A 17,120-nucleotide genomic window follows, 5' to 3' on the forward strand; every position below is an offset into this window, starting at 1 on the left:
TCGTAAATTAAATTGAAAGTCGGCCATATGAGTACATTTTTATCCTTTTTTCGAACTCATTAAAACTTACGAAAAAGTGAAACCTCAGAGTCATCTTTTAAGCCCTTTTCTGACTCCTAAAACATGAAAAGATTGCCGAGCATTTCTTTTACACTTGTTAAAACGGAACTAAAAAGACGGTCCTCTTACAGCCCTTTTCTGACCGTAAAAAACAAGAAAAGATTGCCGGATTTTTGTCGTTTCAAATTCGATACTGGAAATAAAACGACGTGTCCTTGATCGCTTTTTACTTTTCAGGTCAAAGACACTAATCATGAAAGTACTCCTTGGTCACAAGATCAAGCGGTTCTCCCAGGTATTATTTTATACTTTTTCGGGCTTGGGGGACACAAATTTACGAAAAAGTTCAACCTGGAGTCTTCTTAGGTTTTTCAGACTCTCTAAAATTGAAAAACGCCGAGTTTCTCCTATACTGGGCTCGTTAAACATTTCACAGTAAAGGACCTGTTCAATTACAAATAGGAACGAACCACTCCTTCCTAGGGTTCGAATTTAAACTAGGTTGGACTCGTCCGAAGGATGAGCTTATAATCAAGCATATGTTATCCTCCTCAAGCTTGTTAAAAATAAAGAGGTACTTGCCAGAAATGGTGGGGGAAAAAAGAGAAGAATGAACCTGTTTGTTACCTTTTGTCTGAAAAGAAACTTTATTACCACTCTTGAACACGACACTTTTCATTCACCTGGGTTGGGAAATCTTTTACCTCACAGTTGATCAAACCACTTTGAAAGTCTTTAACCGGGTTCCGGGGATTAACTTTGAGTTATTCGTCACCAAGCCATCTGTCATGTCGTTATGTGTTCAAGAGGTCTGCAAGCAAAACTTTCATCTGCAAAATACTTGTCATCCATTTGACCATCCCTGAGTCAGTCCTTACAGCAACATTTCTTCAACTTGAACAATGATTTCGTGTTGCAGGCTTGCCTGCAACGGGTCGCTTTCTATCGACATCGACACATTATCTAGAAAGATGACTTAGGAATCGACAGTACCTTGAAGTCTGCATGCATCAATGGCAGGTTTCTCGCCTTTGACGTCAGTTTACATCATTGACTTTCGATCAAAGGATTCCGTGAAGTGTTCGACATCAAAACATCTATTCACATTTCACGGGTTGTGCTTGGTACTTTGAGAACCATTGACATTACTGGTGGTCTCTCTCACGCTTGTTAACAGTTTACATCATCGACAGGTAATCAAGTGGTTTCTAACATGTTCGACATCAAATCATTTAATCACATGGCTAGAATCGTACCAATTCGGGAAGTAGAAGTGAAGACCCTGGATCTAGTTTCTACCATCCAGGCTGCGAGGAGTTTTGTATTCATTATCTATGTAGACTAATCATAAACAGATGGCTGCGTCCATACTGTGTCTACAAAAGTCTATAAAAATGATTCCTGTATCAGAGTAGTTAGTCCATTAGTTAAAGTTTTGAATCTGAGTATGGGAATGCCTACCTCAGTGATGATATAATCTTATACATGTATTTTGTGTTGAAAATTGCAGGTTCCAACCAGGTCATCCACAAGACAATCCTTGAAATGATAAAGCGCTTCACCCTTCCTAGAATTACAAAACCCTAATCTATTCCAGGCTTCGCACTTTAGGGGGCAATCTGTTACACTAAAAAATATCACCATGACTATTTACAGTTAGTATGGCTCAATCAACAGTCATGCTACCCTGTTAGGCAAGTCTGCTATCCATCTCAAACTCAAAGAAGAGAGAAAGTCTTGTAAAAAATGTGTTTATCTCTGGGGAGGCAGATTCTCTCGAGCCTTACCTGCGGGGACGCTCACAATGTTCACAAAGGCTGCGTCCTTGGACGCTCTGTATGTTAAGGGACAGGTGCGTCCTTCTGTAAAAGGCAAAATGCGCAAGTTTCATCTTAAAAAAGTTACTTGTGGTTACTTCTAGAACTTTCTAGAGGTCGGTTTGATGAAATGGATGCGCCTCCAGTTGGTTCATGTATCCCTATTAAGGAGGAACTTATCCCATCAATAAGGGAGCTATCCCACCCAAAGAGGGGGATTATCCCATTGATGGTGGACCTGAATAACCTCTTTACAGCACTATAAATAAAGGCATTGAGCCAGAGGGAGGGGAGGTTGAAAGCTATACATTTCTAAGGGTAAATGCTGCAGGAATTAGGACTCCCATTTAGAAGCTTGTGAGGAGAGATTGCCATCTTTGCTTGTTCTATTTGGAAGTGGGTGAGCTTTGTCAAAGTAGAGGAAGACTCTTGTGGACCCTGGAAGGAGCTTGCACAACACCAAGGCTCAGGTTGTAATGGTTCCTTTTGATTACCTTTAATGCAAATTGGTCCATTCTTCTCAATAACTTGTTGTTTATGGGTTATTTCATGTACTCCTTGGTCTATATGTTGAATATGCTTTGTTTTATGTTATAATCAGGTGCTATTTAATTGTTTGACTATTGGTGATTGCAGGTTTTGGAGAAAAGGAGGAACTCATCCAGATCAACAAAGCTTGGACTTCTACAACAGCGTTTGGACAAAGGTAAGAACGAAAAACTTGATTTCTCAGCAATCTTGGAGTCTTCTTAAGTTTTTCAGACTCTCTAAAATTGAAAAACACCGAGTTTCTCCTGTATTGGGCTCGTTAAACATTTCACAGTAAAGGACCTGTTCAATTACAAACAGGAACGAACCACTCCTTCCTAGGGTTCGAATCAAAACTAGGTTGGACTCATCCGAAGGATGAGCTTATAATCAAGCATATGTTATCCTCCTCAAGCTTGTTAAAAATAAAGAGGTACATTTCCCCAGTATGGTCGCCAATTTGTCGTGGCGGAAAAAGTCGTTTGTGCGGACACAACTGACCTCCCTAGGAGTCTAAACTCTCTAGCGACAAACAAGACAAAATGGAGCGATCTTTCTCTAAATACATCTTTTAAAACATGAAAACTACAAGTGTTTAGGCTTACCTTATTCCAAAACGCTGTTGTTGTAGTCCGTCCTTGCCGATCCGGATGAGCTCCTCCTTCACATCAATTCCTGCAACCACAAACAATCAAACAATTACCAAGCACTTGCATCTCATATAATAAAACATATATTCAACATGCAGACCAAGGAACACATGAAATAACTCATTAACACAAGCTATTGAGAAAAATGAACCAGTTTGTATTAATAACGAAACAAAGAAACTCTTACAACCTGGCCTTGGTGTTGTGCAAGTTCCTCCCAGGGTCCATCAAGGGTTTTCCTCTACTTTGACAAAGCTCACCCACTTCCAAGTAGAATCAAGCAAAGACAATCTCTCCTCACAAAGTTCTAAATGGGAGTCCTAATTCCTGCAGCATTTACCCAAAGAAAATGTATAGCTTCAACCTCCCCTCCCTCTGGCTCAATGCCTTTATTTATAGTGCTGTAAAGAGGTTATTCAGGTCCACCATCAATGGGATAATCCCCCTCTTTGGGTGGGATAGCTCCCTTATTTATGGGATAAGTTCCTCCTTAATAGGGATACATGAACCAACTGGAGGCGCATCCATTTCATCAAACCGACCTCTAGAAAGTTCTAGAAGTAACCACAAGTAACTTTTTTAAGATGAAACTTGCGCATTTTGCCTTTTACAGAAGGACGCACCTGTCCCTTAACATACAGAGCATCCTAGGACGCAGCCTTTGTGAACATTGTGAGTGTCCCCGCAGGTAAGGCTTGAGAGAACCTGCGTCCCCAGAGATAAACACATTTTTTACAAGACTTTCTCTCTTCTTTGAGTTTGAGATGGATAGCAGAGGCATAAGACTTGCCTAAGAGGGTAGCATGACTGTTGATTGAGCCATACTAGCTGTAAATAGTCATGGTGACATTTTTTAGTGTAACAGGTGGCTGCAAAACAGTTGAAGCATGACTAACTTCCCCTCGCATTTCCCCAAGAACACTTACTAACATCCCTCCAAGGACACTGAGATCTGCTCAGTGCTCCCAGTTCACTTCATTCCATGAAAAATACTAAGTGGAACTTTGTGTTTACTTAGCCAAAACAAGCCACATTTCTTGTGTAAAAAAAAAAAAAAAAAATCCTTTCATTTTCCTTTCATTTCCCTAAAAACCTAAGTTTTTACCTTATAAACTTAGTGTTTTCTATTCACAAAACCATATTAACACTTTAACTCTATTATTTAGCTCCTATTTAAAGTTTTCATCGCCCCTATTATATATAAAATACATAAAACAACCCCAAACTTCATAATATCCTGCCCCAGGCTTATTAAAGCCATATGTCAATATTTTGGGGGTCCAAGGTTTACCCGAAACCTTGTTGACAACCCTCCCTGTGCACATATAACCATGGGATTTAATTAACGTTTGGTTGATTAAATAACCAACCCCCAAAACCCAAAGTTGAAATACATTGTAATTCTCCGCAAAAACCTTAAAAAACGATGAAATAATATGGCGGGTCCCATATATTACCCCTCCGCCTGTTTATCATGCTGCCAACCATTGGATCCGATCCCCCAGATCAGACGGCCCACATGCATATTGCAAGCCTTCATATGCTGAAAGATAGCGTTCAGGGGATGGGCGGTATTTCCGCCGTACAAGAGACATGCGGCAGGCACCCGACATGATCGCTGCCTCCTCTGCCAATACCACTATGGCCTAAAGGCGGTGCGGGGGCCAAACCGCTTACCGCTTATGCCCCCTCTCCGTTGATGTCACTCTTTCGTCACCCTCTCGTTATTTGACACGTCACCCACCACCCCGCCTCCGCATCATCCGCCGTGTCCACCACGTCACTGCCAAGTCGGCCTCCGTACCCCCGCTATGCGACAAAATCACTGCGTCATGCTGACGTCACCCAATTAAAGCGCGCCAAAACCCGCCAAGACCAAATTTTTTGTCAAATTGGCGCAAAATGGTTGTTTTCATCCATTTGTATTGGTTCGTTCTATGCAACGCGTTCATGCGATTTTCAACCGAAATACCTGTTTCATTGCACATTCCACCACCCAGCTAACTCCAGCTTGCAAACCAGTCTTCAAGCTCGGCCTGACACCTGCATTTTGCACAGAGCGCCCATTGAAGCAGGTATTTACTCAATTGCTTCCGAACCATGTGTATTTTTGGTTTTTCTCTCAGTTAAATCCGTGAAACCAAAAATTGTGCAAATCCAGTCTACAACTCTTGAGAAATATATCATAACTATCCCTGTTTTATCCATTTTTCGTAGAAAACCAGAGTTCCATAACTAAAAACACAGTGCTGCCCCCGAACCTCTGCATTTTAACCTCTGTTTTGCCCATATTTTCCAAGAAATTCCTCAGAATATGACTCCCTCTACAAATTTACCCATTTAGCTAAAGTTCAAGTTCATTTCGGCCTGCAATTCCCGCAGAAAGAACCCAAAAGCATGTTTTACCTACTATTGCTGTGGAAACCCAACTTTCAAATTCAAAAAATTACCAAAGATTGAAAAATGGAGGCTCCAGTGGCCCTCAATGTTGCCCCCTTGAATGCACCACACAAGGAGTTGGAATGGTTGCCCTTAGCTGATAGGGACTTCCAAATACAAGATTTAATGGGTATCAAAAACCATCTGCAAACATTTTGTGAAATTAGAAACAACTACCTAAACAAGACTGATCTCTATGGCATATGGGAATCCAATCTTCCCATATATTACCTTCCATCAGTTAATGTATTTCCAGATATAATCCGCTTGTGATGTGCTAACTATGAGCCTACTCAAAGAGTATTCATGTCCCCAAATGGCACTGTCTTGTTCTATATCACTCCTAACTCAATCAATGAGATGTTGCATTTCAAGCCTAATTAGCCTCTGGCTCCTCTGTCTATGAAACATTTGCTGGACCAAGGCTCCAAACTATCCTCTACAGAAATAGGCCGAATTGCCAAGTTATTCATGAGCCCAAACTCCCAGCCTAGAGACTCACCTCCTTTTCACCAGGTCTGTTTCAATGAGGTTGGGAGAAATGTTATTGACATGATATCCTATGTCCTGGGTTTCAGAACAAGTGAGTATGTTGATGAAACTATTCTAGCTTTGATGTCCATATTTATTCCAGAACACCCTCCTACCATCAAGTTTGACTTTGCTACCTTCATTAGCAACAAAATCCATGAACAATTCATGAGCCTAAATAGAGAAGGGGTTTTCAAGTATACAACATATATATATCATCTGTTCTTATACTATCAAACAGATAGTTTTCAGTTCCCTGTCAAGAAATTGGATGCAAAAGGAGAAAGGAGATCTGTCATATTTTGGACCCCAGTCTTCCATATAGTCCATAGTTCTCCTTATACTTATTGTGAGTTCATTGATCTATTCATATATCTAGTCTCATCTCTGCTGATGAGAAGCCCCCCTCCCAGAATCTCAGCTGAAATGCAGAAAATTTTGCAGCTGTCCAAAAGCTATAAAATAGGTGACTGGTACTTTTACCAAAATCACACAGAGATCAGGATTTATGTCTGTGAATTGTGCCCCTACAAGCTGCCAAATTATGTGCCTATGAGATTGTTTGCCATTGAATGCTTTAGGCAATTTATTAGCTCAGATTTGACTCATTTTTATGATGCCAAGAAAAAGGCTCAGTTGAAGCTAAGAAACCAACTAGGACCCCTCATTATTAACAAAAAGGAAGGGTGCAAAGATGCTGAAAAGATATTAGGTGAGCAACTCAAACTAAAGAGGAGTTTTTGGTGGGTACCCTATGACCCAAAAGGATTTATCCATGATAGAAAGACAAAATATAGGCTATCAGGCCATGAACATTGTAGAATCCCTGATATAGAACAGTATGCTAATCAAGATGAATGGGTAGAGGGCACATTGGTAGAACAAATTACTGAGGAAGAGAAAATGGAGTAGGCAATGAAAAACCTTCAAAAAACTCTTGACTTGGATTCTTTTGGACAGGTCTCTTTCAAATTGCCTGAACACATTGGAGCGGGCACATCATCTGCTACAACTTCACAACAACCTGCCCAAGAAAATACTCCACCTGCAGGGACATCCAAAGGCAAAGAAGTGCTGCATTCAGAGCAACAAGAAATGATAGATCAGGCAACATCATCATAGCAGCAAGGCCAAGGGAAAATTCCTCCTGCCCAGACCAAGGCACCAGAGATACCAGCATTGCAGACTCCTCTCAATGAGGAGAAAGGCAGAAAAAGGGATCAGGAAGAGGCCACACCCATAAGTGGGCTAACAGAGCAGCCAGAAGTGAAGAGACAGAGAGTGGATCCTCTACCTGAAGAGGAAGTTATAGAGGAGATCATTGAAAGTCCGAGAAGTGAAAGAGCAGCCAACCCACTAACTTCCCCAGTGGTAGAATCACCTACCAGTTCTCATGGATAGCAGTTGTGAAAAGAACCTAGTATGGAAATTTCATCAGCACGGCCACAAAGCAAACAAAGTTCTAATATTAAGAGGCCATTCATGGACATCAAAGCACAAAATGAGCCAATAAGAATGCAGCTTTACGATCAGTTCCTCAAAATGACTCCTGCCAAACAGTAGAGATTGATGTCTACATATGATATCAAGGAAGGGAAATTGATCTTGAGTCATTTCAAGCCCAAAGTGCAGCAGCCACAGTCAGCTGCCGATTATATTAGAACAAATCTGGAGGCTCTTGCCAAAGACATTCACCCTTTGGACCAGGTTGAGTTGCACAGGCAAACCGGTTAAATGGTCTATTCCACTTTGGCAGACAAAGCCATACAAGCTCAGCAATTGCAGAATTCATTAAACAACACATCTGCCAATTAGAGTTGGAAAAAGCATCCTATTGGCCAAGGACAACAGGATAAAGTCCTTGGAAGAAATCATCATTGAGCTGGGACATAATCCCAAGGATCCTAAGGCAATAAAAGCACCAATAAAGAAAAAGGAGGATGACATAGCTACCCTCAAGAAGCAGTTAAAACTGCCAGTTACTATGCATCCATAGACCAAAGAGACAGTGAAAGAAAAAGAAGAAGAAGACATGATGGAGTTGTTAATAAAAATGAATCAAAGGCTAAGTGAAACAGAGCAGGCTTTGTAGAAAGCATTGCGAGAAAAACAGGGAGAGTTTGCCTCTCAGCAATCTCAAACAACCCTAATAGCTATGACTACTCCTCCTACAACAAAAACAACAGTCCCTCCCACTGCCTCAGCATTGACAACAGGTACATCAGTCACAGATACTTCACCAGCAGCAACAACAATAGTACCAGATACCAACATGAGCATGGAAAAGATGATGAAGGAAATAAAAGAATTAGAACTCCAAATGGCAGAACTAGAGGAAGCCAAAGAAAAATTGGCCAAGTTGGAGGTAAGCTGTGATAAATCTAAAATGACTGTGGCTGAAAAAACAAGAGAGGTGAAGGCCCTGGAAAATAAGGTAAAATCCTTGGAGAAAGATATTACTCTTCATAAACCTCTATCAGAAATAAAAACAATTTTATGGACTAAAATTGGCCAGTCCATCACTGATCAATGGAGATCAATACATACTATCCATGAGCAAATTGAATTGATAGAAATAGCCCGAGTGGAGATTCAAAAGGCCAGAGCATTATTGAGAAACATGCCCGAACAGGCCAATAGACTAATTCATTTTTGAATACTCAGACCAGAGAACAACGAGCAGCTCTAGATATGGGGGACAAAACAGGTACCATTTTGACAGTTAAAAAGGTGCTGACTATGAAGAATTTTATACAAAATATGGAGAGAAAGTGTCAAGAAATGCAAATAGAAATAAATGCTTTTACAGAAAAGTTTACAATCTTGCAGCAAAAGGGTCTACCCAGTTTGTTAACCAGCAATCAGAGGTTGTTGACACATGAACAATATGCTCACAGGGTGAATACATATGTTGCCAATCAGATCACAGCATCATCAAGCACTTCAGAAGACATAGTACCTCCCTCTAGACAAAGCTTATATGACAAGTTAGAAAATCTGTTCTATATTGAGCATGAAATAACACATCTTTTTGAAGTCCAACCCAACTTCTATAGGTATACTGAAGCTGATGAAATATTGATAAAACTACAAAGACACCAGTTGCCAACAGACCAATGGTGGCAGAGCATGTTAGAGATTTTACCAATGTAGTTTTAGTTCCCTTTTTGATCATCTGCATTGAATCAAATTCAATGCATGTGCCACCTATCATAAAAATGAAAAAAACAGAGGAAGGAATTCACGCCAAAACGCATTAAAGCGGAATCAGGCACAGATGAAAGGGCCAGGATAGCAATTCAGGAATGCGGAATAATGAGACATCTACCAGTCGACTTGTTGAGTTAAAAAGTCAAATATAGCAGACCACCTAAGGCAGCCAGTACAGCGGAAGTTACTCCTACATTCATTGCGCTCTGTTTTCAATGTCATTTACTTCCTTTGAAGAAGTAGATGGATAAAGTTATTGCTTGATATTTTCTCTATGAGATATTTTGTAGCTCTTTTTGTATAAATACCTCCCCTAGAGATGTATTGTTGGTTGGTGAATATAATTCTGGACATGCGCTGTAAATCTTGAGAACTCTTCTGAATAAAGATTGCTGGAATGCCTTGCTGATGAACTTTCTGGTTATGGAATTAAGGGTAGAAGCCCATGTTGTAGAATTCTTGGATTATCTCATGGATCAATAAGTCTTTTCTAACTCATGTTTCACTATTTCTATGTTTTATATATCATCTAAGTATCATGTTCTTAATTGCGTTAAAAAAGAATAACCCAGAATTTACTTTACTGTACTCTGTGTTCAATTCCTGTCAATTTTTATGTTTTCTTCAGGACCAGCATAGGCAGGAATTCTTGATTGCTCCTGTCTCCCTGGTTCTTACACATTGAATATAATTAAGGAATTCTTAACTGCTCCTTGGTAATATTTATTCATTTTCCCTCTGTTAGCATAATGAAAGATCCTTAATTGCCTTTAATTCCCTGACTCCATTTCATCCTATTCCATCTTGAAGATTGTTCCATGTTTAATTATCTTGCTCTGTAGTTCCTCCTTTACCAAAGAAACCATACCCAGAAGTTTATTTTCAATTGACACCATTAACACAATGGTTTGAACTTCTCATACTTTGCAACCCTGTTCTATTGAAGGTCACCATCCAAACATCAAACAACTATCTGCACTTCATAACTAGCCTAACAGATAGCAAAACAAAGCTAAATCATAAAGAGAGAGCCCTCTCTGGCTGCAGATTGGCTAGAGTCTGCATCTAAAAGATGGGTTAGTGGTTACCTCGGATGTATTCCCTTTTCTCAGATCTTTTGGGGAACAACCTGAGTGATAACACGGTGCAAGGTTCTGCTGACATAGAGGTGTTGAAGGTGGAGTTCAGTGACCCCCGTAACAAGATAGATGTGCTAGTTGAGTGACTAGAGGGTGAGTCACCCAATTTGTGTTGGGGGCCTATTGGGAAGGGGTCCTTAGGGTCAGTTAAGTCAAGTTTTGAGTCAATTTTGAGCAAATTTTGAAATATCTCTTTTTAGTGAATGTAAAGTCTCCATGAAATGTGGAAGCAGAGCGCGAAGCTAGTAGAAGTCAAAGGGGCTTTAGTATCTTAGTTGGGTAGATGATAGAGTTGTTTTGAGACCCATCCATGATCTGCCGACCATGGTATTATAAATAAAATGCTATAAATATATGAGTCATAGTGAGTCTAAGTATGAATGAATTTAGAGAAGAATGATTGTAAGGGCAAGGTGCTAAGGCATGAAAGGTTGGTTTCCTGTACTTAGGCGAAATGGGAAGGCTTCTGCAACTAAGTGTGTGGAGACCTTGGTAAGTCCGCAGGCTGAGTACATGGGCCCCTGTAGCTGAGTGCGTAGGGATAAGAAGTCTGTAATTGAACGCTTATACTTAATAAACACTGTTTTGGGCCGAAATTGATGCATCTGTGTCTTGTTATTTACTTTTGCCAAATTTATGTATCTTCGCTCTGTGATATGTTTTATATGAATCAATGCTCGTTTACTGGGAAAAACTAGTGGATCTGTAATCTTTTTGCATGATAAGTACAATTAAATACCTTCACGAAGATATGGAAGTCATTTAGATAGATTTGTAGTAGTTATCTATTCGGAAGGATTAGAGCTGCGTGAAGGTAGATATAAGCCATAGGAACTTCAGGAGATCATCATAAAGGTCTCTGGCTGCAAAAACTTGGTTCTAGCATCCCCAATACTGCTTCAAGTGAGACTCTAGCCGGTGCTATGCAGATTTTTGCCAAAAGGGCCAACAGTTAGGGTTTTGTTGGTTGGCGTAGTTAAAGCTGAACCTGGGTTAGGCCCCATCAAACCAACATGAATACATAACAATGTCATCAACATCACACACACATAAGTAGCACATAGCGACACTATATGTATGTGGAAACCCATAAAGGGAGAAAACCACAAATCTTTTTGTTTTGATGTAAATGCAAGAACCGAATTATTTTTACATCATATTATGTAGGAGCCAACCTACAGGAGTCTCTAACCTCGTTTCCTTTACAAGCCCTCACTTGATGGAAGCACCAAATCCCACTGTTCATAGTGTTGAATTTTGCAGCTATGGCCAGTCTTCATAATTAATATTTGAACCATTGATGTATTTATAATGTTAAATGTAATTAATGTTCTTCATGTTGGTGTCAAAAACAAAATATTAAGGCATGTTCTTCATGTCCTTTTGAAAGGAGAAAATTTGAATTTTTGAAATAGAAAGTTTGGTTCACAAAAGAAGTTAAGTCGGCTCCCCTCTAGTCAAGTCGGCCCTAGTAAAGAGGCACCCCTTCGACATCACAAGATGACTATATATATGTTCCATTCAACCTCCTCATCAAGCACAATTTGGATCACACTTAAGAAGATTTCTATATTCATTCCAAGAAGAAGAAGGAGGCTAGAAGGATGAATATTTTGATGATCCATCTCTTTTATTTGTATTCCTCCGTATGGTATCTTCCTCTATTGTTCCTCACACGTGTGAAACAAAAGGCCCAAGCTATTACAAAGTTGTAGAACCGAATTCTTGAAATGGTACAAGACTGAATCTTTGAGGAAAGGTAGCAAATCAGATCAATATTGTTGGGAATATTATTAAATTGACTAGAGGGAATCTTGACCAAATTTTACCAATTCTACATTGTGATGTCTTGGTGTGTCTCTTGTTAAGCTGAAGAATTTATTTAAGGAAAAGTTTGCTAGGTTTTTCTCCCATGAGGGTTTTCCTAGTGTAAACTTTGTTGTTCTTTGTTTGGAGGTGTCTTCATGATCCTAGTGTCGTATATGATTTATTTTTTATGTCTTTTGTGTAATTTATTAATGATGAATAAGAATGCATGAAATAATTAGCCTAAGAATAAATTATTATAAGTAATTATCATTTTATAAGACCCTTCAAAAAATCAACATGGTTTCAGAGCATATGGTTGGAGACCAAACTTGAAGATGAAATCATTTTTGTTTCAAGTCACACTCTATGGTTTATTCTAATATCAATCCTAGAAGCCCTAGATCTAGGAGAAAATTCCAAATGAAAGCCAAGATTTGGCACTCTTATTTGAATAAAACATCCCATGATAATGATGAATATCTCATCATCAAGAATCTTTTGTAAGATCCTTAATCACTGTTTTGAAGGTCTTTGCTTTTGGCTGAAAATGTATGAGGCTAGGCCTTAGTATGATATAATTTAGAATTCCAAAATAAACCTCAAAATAATACGTCAAACCAAAGTAACTGAGTACCTTAGGAAGAGAAAAAAGTAACCGTGTCAATTCAATGCCTTAGTCCATCTACATAATGACCAAATAAGTTTGTCAAAATTGGAAGGCCGAGAGAATTGGAAGGTAGAATTTATCTAAGCCTAGACCTCAGTTCGAATTTGTTTGCAAATGACAACCATAAGTGACTAAAATAAAGGTTGAAGACCTTAGAAGGACTTAGGAAGGTCAGAGAACCTTAAACTAGGTCATAAACCTAGTTAATTCCAAATATGACCTCTACTCTAGTATTAGAGGTCAAGAGACCTTAGAAATAGCTTCAGAACATTCAAAATACCTTAGTACAAATTATATCAAGTAAAAAAACCTTAGATGTAATCTCTGGAAGGTTGAAATACCTCAAATATAAAAATGACCTTAAGATATAAGCTAAGATAACATTAATCTAAAAGTAATCTAGCATCTTAGAACATGATTTGAAACTCAGGTTTGTTGATAAAGTAATATTTTCATTTATGATTGGTCTTTGTTCTAAAGTTTTGATTCCCTAAGTCAAGGTGAACATAAAATGAACAATGATAAATTCACAAGTTCGACAAAGATATTCTATATTGTTTTATATACTATGTTTGAGTTGCTCAAACTTCCGTGAATAGAACAAGCTGCAGAACTTGTGATCATTCATATGATACTGGTACATTCGTATGATGCTCGTGCATTTGTAAATTGGAAATATGTTCATTGATTCCAATCATGCTTGAGTATTGATTTTATTGAGATGATATCTCTTGGTTAAAATAAAGACTCCTTGTTGAGATTTTTGAAGTATACTCTCAATTTGAAAGTTTATCTTGTGTCCTTTTATGAATTTAATACACTCATCTTGAATTATGATAATTTTTTATATGGTTCTAAGAGATATTTGGAAATGAGGATGACCTTAAGAATTTTAACATTGTTATTGATCTTTGATGCTTCAAAACAATGTCACAGTCACATAGTATGATGTTTTTGGATTATGGCTCAAGAAAAGACAAGGAAAATAAGGGAAATATGTGATAAATACACATATATTGAACATTTGTATAACAAAACTATGTTTCCTCTAAAGACACTACTTTATGTGTTTAGGAGAAATATGTAATCTTACCATAAAATATGCACTGAAAAATGCGTTGAATATGCTGCTAACATTGCTTGCTGATTGGGATGCTTGTTAATCTCTTGAATGCATTTATTGAGAAAGATTATGAATATGCATATGTTGCAACAATATTTTGAATGGAGTTTGATATATACCACTATTTGATAGTCAAAGGCATATTATAGTAATAGAGTACATTTGGATTCAATTTTGTATTACCGAATGGTTTGATACAAAGTTATCGGTGAAAAGGATTATTGCTAAAAGATTGACAACCTCATAATATGTATGGGAAGCATAATCATTTTGAGAAACTTGAGTGTATATGCCATTAAGATTTTTGGCAGCATTGTTTGGACCATGAAGGTCTATCATATTACCTCTCATGATGAAGAAAAATTATTGAAAGATATTGACCAACATCAAGATGAAATATTTATGATTCTGAAGCTTGAAGACTCCTTTTCGACATTTGAATATGGAAAAGAGAATTTGAAAAATATGAAGGACCTTGCAAAAGGTGTAAAATGAAAACTATGGTTTGTAAACCCTAGAATAATTATTGAAGGATAAGGAAGCCGAATTACTTGGTTTGAAGAAATCAAGGATAATCATTGGAAGAAACATTCTTTAATTGAAGTTCATCTCATATGTAAAAAGCATATCAATTCTAGGGTTTTTTGAAATCTAGGGTTTGGAAACCCTAGCTACCTAAAGGATCTTGAATAAGAAAGATTTAGGGTTTATGGACAAAACCATAGAACTAAATCTAGATTAACATTTCTGTTGTAAGAAGAATCCCTAGATGACATCATTCTGATGATGAGGAAAAGGATGATAAAATCACAAGATGGATGCAAGGATGCTAAGATCAAAGAGGCAATTGACATTACATATAATACTCAAAGATAAATATTTTATATCTCTATTCCTTAATCCTTAGTGTTGTTGTTGTTTTACGATTAGTATATTGTCTTTGTTCATTGGGTTATAATTGTTCTTCCATGACCTCCTAGTGAGAATTGCAGGTACATAGTGAAGGTTTCCAAAGCTTTGGCATTAAACATAAGTAATGGAAGAATGAAGCAAAGTGTGATAAGAGGAATTTCCCAGAATCAATGATGTGTATTGAGAGATATTATTCTAGATGAGATCCGAGCTTAAATGGAGAAGACAGATCAACAAGTTTGAAGTATATCTTGATTATACTGAAAGATATAACATACAACAAATTGAAGTATAAACAAGTACAAAGCGAGAGTTGAATAGAAGGTTCTCCTACAAAGAGGATGAGAATCATGAAAATATGTTTGCTCTAGTTGTCAAGTACACTTCAGTCATAAGTATTATCATTTCTTTGAAAATTTCACGAGGTGGATGAAAATATTGTTTCCTCAATGGAGTATTTGAAGAGGAAGAAGTGTACATATAGCCACCTATATCCTTTCAGGTACACGAGAAGAAGTCTCATGATTGAAGAAGGCTTTGTATGATCACAAGTAGATACATTGGGCTTGATAGCCTTGAATGCATGAATATTTGACGTGTCTTGGTTGATCTTATGTTTTTTCTTTGACAAAAGCACTGAGAACTTATGTTTCAGAGGGAAAAACTAAGGAAAAAATAATTGCTTCTGTAACAAAGGGAGTAGTCAGAAATCCTTGCTTTAGATTTAGAAGGATTTGACCTTTCAGTTTGAGATGATGGACTGTAATTATTAATGATTAATAATAATGCATGAAAAAAATAACCTAAGAAGAAATTAATAGAATTAATTATTATTTTAGAATACCCTTTGAAAAATCAACACATAGGCACCAACCTATTGATCTTTTTTAGGCACCTACCTGAAAGAGACACCAATCCCTTAATAAATGAGGTAAATGTTTGTTCAGATAAGTTCTTAATAACTTGTTTCAACAACAATCTCATTGTTTATGATCCTATGAACTTTTCTTGACAACAAGTTTAGCTTTCAACCAATATCCTCGTCCAAAATTTGTTTCTTTCCTTATGTTCTTTGTATGCTTCAAACTTTTGAAAATTGACATTTTTTTCACAACCTTCTCAGGTCAACTCTCTCTCTCTCTCACGCTGTTTATTTGATCAGAACAAAAGCGAAAAGGAAATCTCTATTTCAATTTGTACCATTAGTTTTTATATGAACCTGTGTCTTTTTTCATTCACAATTCTTAGATGTTAATTGACTTAAAATTCATGCCTTTTGAGATTCACTGGTCACTGGATATTTTTAATATGCAGTGCCGAATTTCAAGAACAACAAAAAACCATTTTTTCTTTGAAGAGACCGAGACATCAAATTTTTGAACATGCACAACTCTAAGAACATCAGAATGCTAAATGCTAGATTCGTTAAAATTCCATCAGGTCTGTGTTTTGTCATTCAGTGTGAAATTTTTCTAAGAGTACTAGGCCCTTGACCCTAAACTATCAATTGTAAACCTTGTGATCTAGGTATGATATGATTTTGGAACTATGCCACAATAGAACCTTGACCTAGTTCACTGATCCAATATTCGGATCATTTTAGCATGTTTATCAAGCTCAGAATCATGAATCGTCAGATGCATCAAATGGTGCATTGTTCCTAGATCATCTTGCTATCACGATAATGTTTTAAGTGTATTTAGGTCCAGTTCCTAGTCATTAACACTTTTTCGAAGAAAATCATAACGCTACAAAATATTTACAAACTAACCCATTGGCGTGAATATCCAGAATGTGCCACATCATCAACTGACATCATGATGATATGATCATGTCACATAATCATGCTGACATCACTACCATTTATTTTCCAACTCATATTTTTCCATTTGCCACTCTGCCACCTGTACTTAGTCCAAAACTAAATTTGGGGTTCAGGTTGATTTTGTGTGTTTTACTTTGTTATTTTTTCAGAGGCTCGATGGGTGGATGCTTAGATTCACTATGCTACAAGGATTTTACCACTCATCTAGATGGATCTCGATATGGATTCATTTTAAATGAATTTTTCATATTTGTGAGTTTGTATTCCTCTATAGGTATGGATGGATTTAGCTAAGTACAATATCTGTTTGCATGCTAATATTCTTGCAACTTGAATGGTCTAGATTCCTAGATAAGTTTGGGTGGATCTGACTTTCTTCACTGTTGAACATGCTAAAATTCATAATTTTG

The sequence above is a fragment of the Pinus tabuliformis genome, chromosome J (assembly GCF_031772625.1).
Source record: "Pinus tabuliformis cultivar Carrire ecotype Pingquan chromosome J, CPIR1, whole genome shotgun sequence".
Taxonomy (NCBI): domain Eukaryota; kingdom Viridiplantae; phylum Streptophyta; class Pinopsida; order Pinales; family Pinaceae; genus Pinus; species Pinus tabuliformis.